The sequence below is a fragment of the Canis lupus genome, chromosome 9, assembly GCF_011100685.1.
Source record: "Canis lupus familiaris isolate Mischka breed German Shepherd chromosome 9, alternate assembly UU_Cfam_GSD_1.0, whole genome shotgun sequence".
Taxonomy (NCBI): domain Eukaryota; kingdom Metazoa; phylum Chordata; class Mammalia; order Carnivora; family Canidae; genus Canis; species Canis lupus.
Window position 1 is genome coordinate 50,220,786 of NC_049230.1, and position 12,235 is coordinate 50,233,020.

General features: G+C 59.3%; 1 protein-coding gene across 1 annotated transcript in view; it reads right to left on the reverse strand.

Moving 5' to 3' along the window:
* Positions 1–12,235, reverse strand: part of VAV2 (vav guanine nucleotide exchange factor 2) — a 160,295-nt gene that overhangs the window by 61,886 nt on the left and 86,174 nt on the right.

The following is a 12,235-nucleotide window of genomic DNA, read 5'->3' on the forward strand; positions in this document are numbered from 1 at the left end:
CGCCTGGCCCAGCAGGGAAGGGGTCCCAACGCCAAGGCCTCTGTGCATCATCCCCATTTCTGCCAACAGAAAACCAAGGCACGCTCTCCACGTGGAAAGTTTCCAAACTGGGTACTGAGGGGCCAGAGCTCCCAAATGTTCTCTGACCTTGGACCTAGGGAATGGTGCCCAAGCTTGGACACGCTGGGCAGGGAGAGGCACGTGAGGCTGAGAGAGGAGGCACCGCAGTGCAGGACGGAAGGATGACAGGCCGATTGCCGAGGAGCAAGCGGGCCGGTGGGTGGGGGTGGTTAGTGGAAGGCTCCAAAGCCCGTCAGCCTCCTGGACCTAAGGTAGATCCACTCCCTACCCCAATGGTGTCTTTGCAGCACCAAATGGCTCCCACCAGGGCAGCTAGGGGCGCAGACTGAAATCCACAGCTGCGGAACACTCTGGAAGCTGCTGCAAACAGACGCTGTTCCCTCTTCTCCTTTCCCAAGTCCATGGCTAGCAGCTCCTGGAAATGCCCCTTCTGGGACCAGGGCAGGCCTGTAATGGGGCTCGAGCCTCCCGATCCCCTCTGCTCCCGATTGCACGGCCCAGCGGCTTGTCTGAGCCACACCAGTGGTAGCGGGGGCGGGGGTGGTGGGGGTAGTGGGGGAACGTTCACTGGCCTAGCCGAGTGTCAAATTCACGCGGCTGACACGGAGAACAGGCTGGTGGGCCAGCAGAGCAGATCTTCTCAGGAAATACACAAGAGCTGGGAGACTAGATGGGGAACCGCTGAAGGGCTGTGTGATCTCAGGCAAGGCCCCTCCCCTCTCTGAGTCATCATGCTCTCATCTCCGAGAACAAACCATGGGGGTGGGGGTGCACTGGGTGACACAGAGCTGGAGGCACCCTTGTGCCCCCCACTTCCTGCTCATCTCCTGGGAAATGTCAGCTGAGTACCCCAAATCACCGTGTCCTAAGAAGGCCTCTGCGGGCCCCCAGAGCCAGAGACCCTGCCTTTGGAGACCTCCCACGATGGAGAGGCCAAACCTGGCCTGCCCATGACTGCCCTGCTGCATGGCCTGCATCACTCATCCATCATGTGGTTCTTTCTGGCGAGACAGGTTGCACTCCAGGGGGACGTCAGCTTCCCAGAGAGCTCCGGCCACCCCTTCATCACAGAACCTGCTGCCCAGAGGCAGGGTCGGCCCCGAGGCAGCCTGGTCAAGCCTCCACCTGCTGGCCAGGGGTCTGGGGTGCAGTGAGGGCACACACCCTCCTGGATGAAACCCCCCATTCACAAACGAGGGGCCCAGGGAGCCTTGGGAGGAGGACAGGGCATCCTCAAGTGACAGCTGCCCGTGAGATGGGTGCTACCATCTCCTCAGATAAGGACGGCACAGCCCAGGGAAGCGAAGACAGCTGGCCAAGAAGACCAGCCAGGAAGGGGCAGGGCTGGGCTCGCAACCAGGCCGGCCCCCAAAAGCAGAAGAAACCCGGGTGGGAGCAAGCCCGCAGCCCCCACATGTGTCCAGACATCTGGCCACGGCGTGGGCAGCAGCCCCAGGGCCTGGACGTCATCCCTGTACCCAGCCACCTCCTGCTGTCACTCCCCCTCCCCCGGGGACCCCCGCCCCCTGTGGCCCCACCCCAGGGCTCCCCTCATACTCAGAGAGGCACAGAGAACCCCTGCCCATCCCTCTCCCCGTGGTCTCCTCCACTGTCCCTGGCCCCTCTCCGTCCCACAGGACTCCACATGCATTACCTCCCAGAGCCTCTCCTGCCCCAGACCTGTCGCTGCTCAACCTTGGGGGTCAGCAGAATCACACATCGCCTCCTCTGCAAAGGTGTCCCAACCAAGGCAATCTGGGGGCCCCCTACCCTGTCCCTCTGTTGCCCCCACCCTCGGACTCGTCCCCCTAGGGCCTGGACCTCTGAGGGCAGCATACATGGGGGATAGGTCAGGCCGGGGGGAGCTCCGTGCTGCAGTGTCCCCAGGAGAGGGCTGCCCTGGGCCCAGGCAAGGACAAGGATGAACAACAGCACCCCCACCGCACATCGCGGGGTGGGCCATGGTCCCTGCAGGGTAGAACCGGGCCTTGCCCTTCTGGGGGGCGCCAGCCCTGGGTCTGGAGGTGGCCCTGGGTGGGGGGCTGGGCATGGGCCAGTGTGCCAGGAGGGCCACCTCCCAGCTTGGAGCCTTTAGGGCCAAAAGCCCAGCCAACTCCCAGCTCTAGTGCCACTGCGCTGCCCTCCTGGGAGGGGCCCTGGCTGGACACCATCCCATCCAAACCCTGCACCAGGCCTGTCAGCCAGACTCCCATACGGCAGTGATGTCCAGGGCTCTGGGGGTGCTCGAGGAGCCAAGGGACCAAGACAGGAGTTCACCAAACAGCAGAAGATGCAGCCTTTCGCAGATACCAACCCCACTGGGGACCAGAGACAAAGCCAGCCAGGTGTCTCTGCCCCACGCAGCTCGGCATGGGGGAGGGCCTGAGCCCCTAGTGCCAGGTCAGGGTGGGCACCTGTCCAGGTCTCCCAGCAGTAACCCCCAAGTGGGAACGGAGCCTCCACTGCTCCAGGGGCAGCCCTGCCAGGCAGGAAGGCTGGAAGGGCCGAAACACTCAGCCTGGTGTCAAGTCAGTGCCAGACCCAGGACCCGGGCCCCCAGCTCCCCACTGGCTCCCATCCGAGGGCCGTGGGGTGGAGCCCAGCATTACCACTGACTGGCCAGGAGACCAGGGCTAGGGGTGCCCCCTTGGGAACTCCAGGTCCTCCTCTGCAAAGTGGGGCCAAAAGCCCTGGCCTCCCAGTGGAGGCCGGCATGCAGAGCGCTAACCCACAGGAGGCTGCGATGCAGGGGGAGGGCACCAGAACAGGGTCACTACCCAGGACCCAGGGCCACAGGCCACAACCTGCCACATCAGAGGACAGCGAGAGGACACAGCGAGTCCCCAGAGTCAACCTGACCAATTCTCTGGATTAAAGCTTCAAGACAACAAAGACGAGACAGAGCCAGGCATGGGATTTACTAAAACTAACTTGATAGGGAGCCAGCGGGTGGTGAGCGTGGGGTCAGGGCCGGGCTGTGAGTCTCCTCATGCCCTGTGAGCTGGAAGGTTCTAGTTCCAGGGTTGGCAGGCAGGCTCAGGAGTATTCAAAACAATCAAAAGTTCAATAAATGAATGAAAATAGAAGAGGAGGAGGTTGGGACACTGAGGGACTAGGAAGGTCAAGGAGAGACAGTGCCAAGACCCCTCTCTCCTGTGTGAGGAGGGCAGGTGAGGGTGACACGGTGGGCTCCCAGCCCTGCTCAGCTCTGCCACTCCCTCGGCACATGACCTCCAGCAAATCACTCAGCCTCTGGACTTCAGTGTCCTCCTCCGGGGCACAGAGGGAGTTCCCCCTCCCCTGGACAAGCAGCTCGACAGGCTGGGTTCATGACATCGAGCATCCCAGCTTCATTGATGAGCCCAAGACTGCAGGGGCCAGCACACAGGCTGCCGTGTCCACTTCCCCGCTGCAACGGCCACTCTGTTCCAGCAGAAGGCTGGGGACAGGTGACATGAAGCCGTGTGAGCAAGTCACGCATGCTAGCTGCTGGAAGTGAGCCACCACTGGCACTTGGGGGCTCTTTGTCGCTGCTGCAGGACCTGGACTTCAGGAGCAGCCGATCCCGAGGAGGGACAGGACGGATGAGAACCACGGTGACAAGAGCAGCCCGGGTGACATGGGAGAAACAGTCCCTTTGCGACCAGAGGCCCACTGCCAGTGAGGAGAGACACCAGCCTCTGGCTTCAGGGGGCACTGGCGGTGCACGCAGCTGGATGTGTCCAAAGCACCGGGAAAACTCTTGCGAACCAATGGTGAATCTTGCCGTGTGTTTCTACATTTATTTTGCATCAGGCCATCCCCACCGCAGGGAGCCCAGCTCGGGGCTAGAGAGCATGGCCTCCTAAGGACAGGCCCCCTCCCAGGCCACAGCCCCAACATCGCCCCCGTGCCAGGACATCACCCCTGCCCCGTGGGCACTTTCAATGACCCCACATCCCTTCCGCACGTGTACAAATCCCACAGCATGACAACACTTTCTGCTCGGTCTCTGAAAAAGAGCTGATAATGTTGCACAGCTGCCCTGATAAATTTTTAATGGTGATATTTGCTGAAGAAGCAGGCTTTTATTGTTTGGCTCATCACAGAGTGAATTCATCTTTGCTCCCCGGAGGGAAGGACGGAGGTGAGAGGACTCTGGACCCAGGACATGTGGACATGCGCATTGCCCCCCAACAACCAGTGCTGCTGGGGACAGGGGCCCCACAGGGGCAGAAGCCCCTGTCCTAGGAGGCCCACCCTCCCTTCCAGCTAACCGGAGGGGGTCTCTAAACACCCCAACCCCCCCTGCAGGCAGGTCTCGGGGCAGGGGCTGCATAAGGACAGAGCTGGGGCTTGCAGGGGTGTCCATCAGTGTCTGGGAAGTGCAGCTTCACACCCCACACACCAGGCATGCTTGAGGCTGGGGTCCCCCACCTGCCCTGGCCCAGAGCACACGGTGCTGGGGTCCTGGGGCCGCCAATAACCGAGGACCACCAACTAGGTGACTTACACTGGCAGAAATTCATGCTCTGAGTACTGGAGGCCTGGAGTCCTAATCCAAGGGTAGGACCTGACCATGCAAGGCTCTAGGGAGGCTCCTCCTGCCCCTCCCAGCTCCTGGGGGCCCCAGTGTCCCTGGGCTACAGCCCGGTCCTCCAGCCTCCGCCTCCATGCTCACACAGCCCCTCCTCTGCCCATGTCTCTTTTAAGGACACCTGCCACTGGATTAAGGTCCACAGGGTTTTCCCCAGTGAGCCCATATTCACGGGCCTGGGGCCTATGCTGTTAAAGCCACATCCAGCCCACACCCACCCACCCCGGGATCTCCTGACCAGGGAACCACCAGACAGGGCTCGCTGGCCCTGGGCCCACACCACAGGCTCTGATCATCAGTCAATGGAGGCCTCTCTTTCAGAGGTAGGGAAACAGGCCCTGGGCTGAGGCACCTGCTGAAGAGCACAGCAGTAGCCAGACCCGAGTGTATCAGGGCTGGCCCCTCACCTCGTGCCCCTGGGGTTCGGGTCATGTCCCCCGCTCACCCCACCTTGTCCTGCATCCTGCCGCAGCATGTCCACCCACCTGTGACCAGGGTCCTGTGTCCATCTCCTTACCTGACAGTGGCCGGTTCTGGCTGTGTCCCAGTGCCTGGCCTAGGGCCAGACATCACCAGCCACAGACAGATGAGTGACTGACTGACTGAATAAATGAATGAGCAAGTAAAGTAATGAATGAATAAAAAGAGGTGACTGCTGACTTCCTTAGGTAAAGGACCCTGGGAAAGGGATGCTCCTCAGCCTGTTTCCCCACACGTAAAAAGAGGGATGAAGGGCTCTTCCAGCATGAAGGTGCCAGGCTGTGGATGCCAAGCTGTGGGAGCTGGGCGAGGGGTACGACACTCAGCCCTGGGGGCCTCATGAGTCTGCAAGGGTCATGGCAAATGTGCTAGGCCCCTGTCCTCTGTCATTTCCGTCTCACTGCCCAGCGCAGACCGGTCTTAGCCCAGGAGGCAGCTCACACTTCCGGGATTTTCATCGGACAGTGATTCTCTTGTCTGGGCACAGGGACATCTGTCAGCAAGGAAGGCCAATGTGGGCACCAGGGACATCTCCCCCGTCATGATTCCGAACATGGGCACCCAAGCTGCCCTGGGAAGGCCCCGGGGGGGTGCTGGTGTGACGCTTACGAGCCACAAATTGGGGCAGATGCTTGCGCTTGGATGCATGCTGTCCCCTGACGTGTTCCATGAGCACCTTAAGTGGAGCGGTAGCCCTGGGCTCCTGCAGCTTGGGCACCATGGCGCTAGTCCTCAGGCAGAGCCTACACACCCCCCCACCAAACGGGAGGTAGAAAATTCACGCACGACCTGCTTCAGCCCACTCAGCCCTCCTGGTGGGTGCAGACCCCCATTTGCAGAAGAGAAAACCGAGGCAAGCGAGGTGGCCCCTCCCCCTACCGGGGCCTGTGCTGAGCACTTGGTGGAGGTCGTCTAATCCTCACAACAGCTCCAGGAGGGAGTTTTAACTATGACCCCACTATTCCAATGAGGCCACATGGGCTCAGGAGCAGGAAACTAACAGGGCATCCCGCCACCACCCAGGTCGGCTGGGTCCCCTTTGTCCACCATCCCCCCCAAGGAGCAAACACAACTGAGGAGCAGACGGGGCCTCACATTACCATGCCAGACCTTAACTGAGCCAGAGGCCGTGGGCTTTGTAGCTCCACGCTGAGACCAACCAAGCCACGTTCACGTGAAACAGGCAGAGGGAGGATCGACGATAGATGGACAGACATGTAGACAAATGGGCGGGTAGGTCGGTGGGGAACAGAGAGACACATGGATAGGTGGATGTATGAGCAGAAAGGTGATGGATGGATGGAATCAGAAGGAAGGATGGAAGGACAGATGGGTGGGTGGAAGGATGGATGAACAGATGGACAGATGAGGGATGGATGGGGGGAGAGGGACAGATGTATGCATGGAGAGCTGACTGGTTGCATGAACAGAGGATGGGAGGGAGGGGGAGAGAGGGGACACAATAAGACCGTGAGAGCAGCCAGGGGAGCATGCTCCATGGGTGAGCAGACAGCAGGACAGAGGATGGCAGAGGCAGCCCGCCTGGCCCTAGAGCCCTGGGTGGGCGCAGGGCCCAGCAATCGGCTATGCTCCGGCCCTTGACAGCCCCCGGGAAGCTGCATCTGGCCGTGCACGGCCCTCCCACAGGCAGCAGCTCCCCTTGGCCCCCCGCACAAAAAGGGCCGAGTAATACACTTTTGAACAACTAACGTGTCTTTCCAGCTCTGGTGCCCACCGTGAAGTGGCGGAGAGAAGCGCAAGCAGGTGTTCCCTGAGTTCTTTAGCAACTGGGTAAGGACATGAGGTAGGGTCCCTCCCGAAGCCCGTGGTAGGGACGGACTCACTCAGAGTCACCTGGCCACCATGCGTCAGGGCCCACACTAACGCACGCTGTCCGGGTCTTCCCCACCGTCCTGACAACAACCCCATTCACAGTGGCCACAACTCGCATGCAGGTGGCAACCACTCAGGTGTCCCAGGGAGGAAAGGGCGGGCACCAGGTAACAGGAAAGGTGGTCAGCATATTTCGTAAAAAGGGCATCACATGCCTCTTGGGACCTGGTGACAGGTGCCACCAAGATCAGTGTCTGGCTCTCCCCTCTGCCCCCGGGGCTGTCCCTCCTCTCCGACAGTGGGTCACTGTCACCAAGTAGGGGGGTGGAAGGATCAACATAATGGTCCTTCCCAGGAGGGGCCAGCTCAGAAGCAGGATAAGCTGGTGTCACTGTCAGGTGAGTGGAAAAGGCACCCACTGCCCCTGCTGCACCCTCTTCCTCACTGGAGTGGTCGCTGCCATGGTGGCCCCCCTCCTCTGAGGCAGGTTCTGGGTGCCACACACACCCCGGGACAGGGATGGGCAGGGCGGGCCAGGCAGAGGCACACCCAAATGTGCTCCCTCACCCTGGGGCCCGGCCCATACGACACAAGCCGCCTTCGCTACCTGAGGTATCCCCCACTCCCACCCCTAGTGACATCGCCATCACCGGCCTGGCTGCCACGCCAGATCCAGGATCATTAAACCAGAAGGTCCCTCCCTCCCCATCCCTACACCCTCTCTTCCAACACCTCCCAGGCAGGACGGCCACACACCCGCCCTCCCACCCCTGCCTTCACCACAAGGAGTACCATCCATTCTTAAACCTTCAACGGAGCCCCCAGGAAGGATCTGGAATACACTGGGCACCCCCTGCCCCAGCTGGCATACAATGTCTGTGTTCAGATTCAGCTGCTAGCATGCCAACGGACAAGAAGATACCAGAATGCAAGATACCAGACTGGTATGCAAGAAAAGAGAGCGAACAGGCATGCACACACCAGGCACATGCACACACACGTACCAGGTGACAAGGCCCATTCTGCCCAAGCCGGGAGGCCTAAGCAGTGGGCCTGGCAAATGTGGGGAGAGAGAAAAGCCGAGGCCATGGGAGTGAGGGGGCAACTGAACCAGGCTGGGGCTCGGTGCTTAACACGGATGCCATCCTCCCTGAGCTGTCGTCACCTGGCTCCCACCCCAACTGGGCAAGTGGGGCAGGCACCAGCTGGAGAGCTGCCTTGTGTGGCCAGAGCACACTGTGGGAGGCCTCACTTGAGCCCCTCCTGGGAAGGGGAACAAATCCCCAATGGCCGAGGATGCCGGCCCCATCATCACCACGGAAGGGAGAGGAACACGGGCTCTCCACGCAAGACAAGCGGCCAGGCGCTTGGTGCCACCAGGTGGGACACTTAGAACTATCTTGCTGGCAGAATGAGCTAAGCATGTGAAAACAGCCACTCTCCGTCCAAACCTCTCGTGCAGTCCAATTACCTGGAATTAACCAGGTGGCACCAGACGGGAAAGGGACACTGGCAGGGAGGGGCCCATGGAGAGGCCTGGGGATGGTGCCCAAGAGCCACAGCCGTGTCCACAGCCACAGGTCGCCTCGAGGAGTGGCTGGGGCTTCACAGCACCACGGGACCTTTGCTTAGGAATGGCTCCTTTGAGGCTGGAGGGAAATCCCTCCTCTCCTCCCTAGGATCGCGGAGAGCACTGGGTCCCTCACGCCCCCGCAGGCTCCCACTGAGACACTCACTTCAGGACAAAGACAGGAGACCCCATCTTTACCCAAAGCGGCTGTGCCTTTTCTCTGCAGCCCATGAGAACTTCTGAGTTCCCCAGACACACACAAAGTCCAAAGAGCAGGTCCTCTACAGCCAAGCAATGAGACGAGAAGTGCTTCTTTTTGGTTCCAGAATGCTCTCCTGTGCTCAGATTTGGATCAGGGTGCGTCTGACATTCTGAGAATTCACTTCAAACAGGAAAAGCCGTTCCATCTGCTGGGGGTTGGGCAGGGGTGGGGGCATCCAGTCTTGCCCACCCCTGCCCCTGCCCCTGCCCCCTGCCCCCTGCCCTGACTGCCTTGTAGCCCGGCCTCTCTCAGATGGGGCTGGGGCTTCCCAGACTGCAGCAAAAGACCAAGCGTGAGGAACCCCAGGCACCCCAAATTAACTTTCGACAGCAGAGTTTCAGGGTGACAACAAGCAGGAGGCCCTGTGATGGGGAAGCAACAGGGCCAGTCCCAGCAGCCACTCCCCTCTCAAGGCCTGGCAGCCCTCCCCCACCCCCCAGCCGCTGCTTCTGCATCGCACAAGGGGCGGAAACCCCGCCCTCCAGGAGACAGCCACTCAGGCAAGGCAGGCATCACTGCCACCGTGCAACCATGGTCTGTGCCATGGACACCAGGATGGGACTCAGCCTCTGGCTCCACGGGGACTCGTGGGTATGTTTTGGATAGAAAATAATCAAAATATCAAAGACAATCCAAAAGAACTGAAGCCCGGGTATCTAAACAAATATGAATGTTCACCATAGCGCGATTCACAATCGCCAAAGGGTGGAAGCAACCCCGTGTCCATCAGCCAATGATTTGAAACCCCAAATGAGGCCCATCCCTACGGCAGAATGCTATCCCATCAAGAGGAGGCATGAAGCCCTGATGCGCCACAGCCCGGAGAAGGAAGCAGGTCCCAAGAGGCATGTGATGACCTTTTTACGAAATATCCCTATCAGGCCCATCCAGAAAGCTGAGTGACAGATCCAGGGCGATGGCACAGGGGAGGGGCGTGGATGCCTATTAGGGACGGGGTTTCCCTTCGTGTTGGAGAATGTTCTGGAACCAGACAGAGGCGGTGGGCACACAACACTGAGAATGTGCCAAATGCTACTGAACTGTACACATTAAATAGGTTAGATTCACAACATGGGGTGGGGGACCTGGGTGGCTCAGCGGTTGAGCATCTGCCTTCAGCTCAGGGCGTGATCCCAGGGTCCCAGGATCAAGTCCCACATCGGGGTCCCCGCAGGGAGCCTGCTTCTCCCTCTGCCTGTGTCTCTGCCTCTCTCTGTGTCTCTCATGAATAAATAAAATCTTAAAAAAAAAAAAAAAACACAAAAAAAGACTTATGTCATGGGATTTTTGCTTCCATTTAGTAAAAAGATAGCAGAGAGAGGACAGCGGCCTAGGGTAGGGGAATGAAAGACAGGGTAGAAGCCCAGCGAGGATCCAGAGCCCCCCACCCCACCCCTCTCCACAGCGCCAGGACCCTTGCAAAGCTGCCTGCATACACTGCCGCCGCACAGGACACAGCTGACTGGCCGGCAGCTCTGGAGGTGAACAGTCTGAAAAGAGCCTTAGGGGCTCAAATCAAGGTGTCAGCAGGCGGGGTCCCTTCTGGAGGCTCCGGGAGAGAATCTGTTGCCTTTCCTGGCTCTTAAGATGCCAGCATTCCTCGGCTTGTGGCCGCATCACTCCAACCTCTGCTCCACCATCACATCTCCATGCTCTGCTCTGACCCTCCCACCTCCCTCTTTTACTTACAAGAAAAATGACCTCTGGTTACTTGTAATTACTCTAGCTACACCTGCAGAGAATCCCTTCCCTGTCACACAAGATCCAGGAGCCAGGAAGGGACTGTGGCTTTCAGGGGCCCCCTCTCTGCCCACCACCCCAGCCAGCGCCATGGGCATCCATGGAACATCAAGTGCTGCACAAGTGTATAGAGGAAACTTCCCAACCTACAGAAGAAGAGACAGAGGCTCCAAGAGCACCCTTGCTAAGGCTGATGGGTGAGTAGGTGGCTGACAGAGGAGACCTTCGAGGGCTGAGGGCCCGTTGGCCTCACCTGCAGCTTCAATGCCTGGGAGAGTTCTGCCTTTTGCTCTCTCATCTGTCACCAAACGGGACATCCCTCCCTCTGGAGGGCCAGCTCTAGCTGTGAGGAGGACCTGAACCACCCCCTGATAACCGGCGGAGCCGGATGACTTACCAGGGACCCCCCACCCCCAACGCAGCCTCCCTTCTGATCCTCCAGCCGGCACCAGGATGGGGCCCCCAGATTAAGTCTCCTATTCATCAGTCTCTGAGAAGTATAATTAGGGCTTTTATGGAAAATCAGCTCATTATGCAAAGTGCAAGGGCTATAAAAATGATCATTTTTCTAAAGGAGCGTGCTGGGCTCCTATCCAGCCTGGCAAGAAACTGGAAAGACTCTCTTCGGGCTGCAGACTCAGTTGACTAGTTTTTCAAAAAAGGAAAGGGCTTGGCCACACCGAACCCTTTGGTAATTAGGGACACTGGGAAACCTTCTTAAACGAGGAGCTAGTTAGTGTCATAAAGGGCTGGTGGTTAGTGCCCAGTCACCGGTGGAAATCACAGCCTGTTTGGGGGGACTCAGGGCAGCCCCATCATGTTGCCGTTTCCTGAGCTCATGGGTGGTGGTGGTTGGGGGGGACGCTCCTGTCCCCAGGGGCTATGGAGGGAAAGGACTCCAGAAGAGCCCTGGATTGGGGCTCAGATGAGGAAGGGAAAGCCCAGGGCAGGAGAGGCCCAGAGGACAACCCGTCGTGAGGGCGAGGAGGCCATGCAGGTGGGAGACAGGAGAGCTCCCCTGACCTCCTGGGGCTGCAGACACCTGCTAACACCTCCTTCCTCTCATTTCCTCCTCACCACCCCCAACCCAGCTGCACAGCAGGATGACGTCAGCCTCCTCCGGGCTGAGGGGCCTGGAGCCACAGCAGAACTGCCCCATCCAGGGCAAAGCCAAAGGGGCTCATCAGCCCCAAGAACAGAACCGGGTTCCCGGGACCCAGGCCCTGCTTCAAGGAGACATGGATACAGAGAAGAGATCACGCTCCAGCCTCTTACGAACGAGCACATAACAGCATCAACTTTCATCTCACGCCCTTCATTCCGGCCCACTTGTGTGCACACACATGCGTATAGAGAGACCACACTCAACAGGCTGGGAAGTGTACCCAGAGCACGGTATGGGCAGGGGCAAGCCCGAGAACACACAGGTTTCTGCAGAAAACCCAAACCAAAACTATGTGCTGTCTCTATATCCAGAAATAACACACTCATTCTTGATTAAGTTTTTAAACTGTCCCTATTACAGGCCTCACAGAAGCTACACTGCAAATCAGCATGTGCAACTGGGGGGCTGGGGGGAGGGGGGCGGCTCCAAGGTGCAAGCGACCTCCTAGGGTGCAAGCGGCCTGGTGGGTGCAGGAGCTTTGTCTCTGTAGCCTCTACACCCCCAACAACCTGTCCTGACCCTGATGTA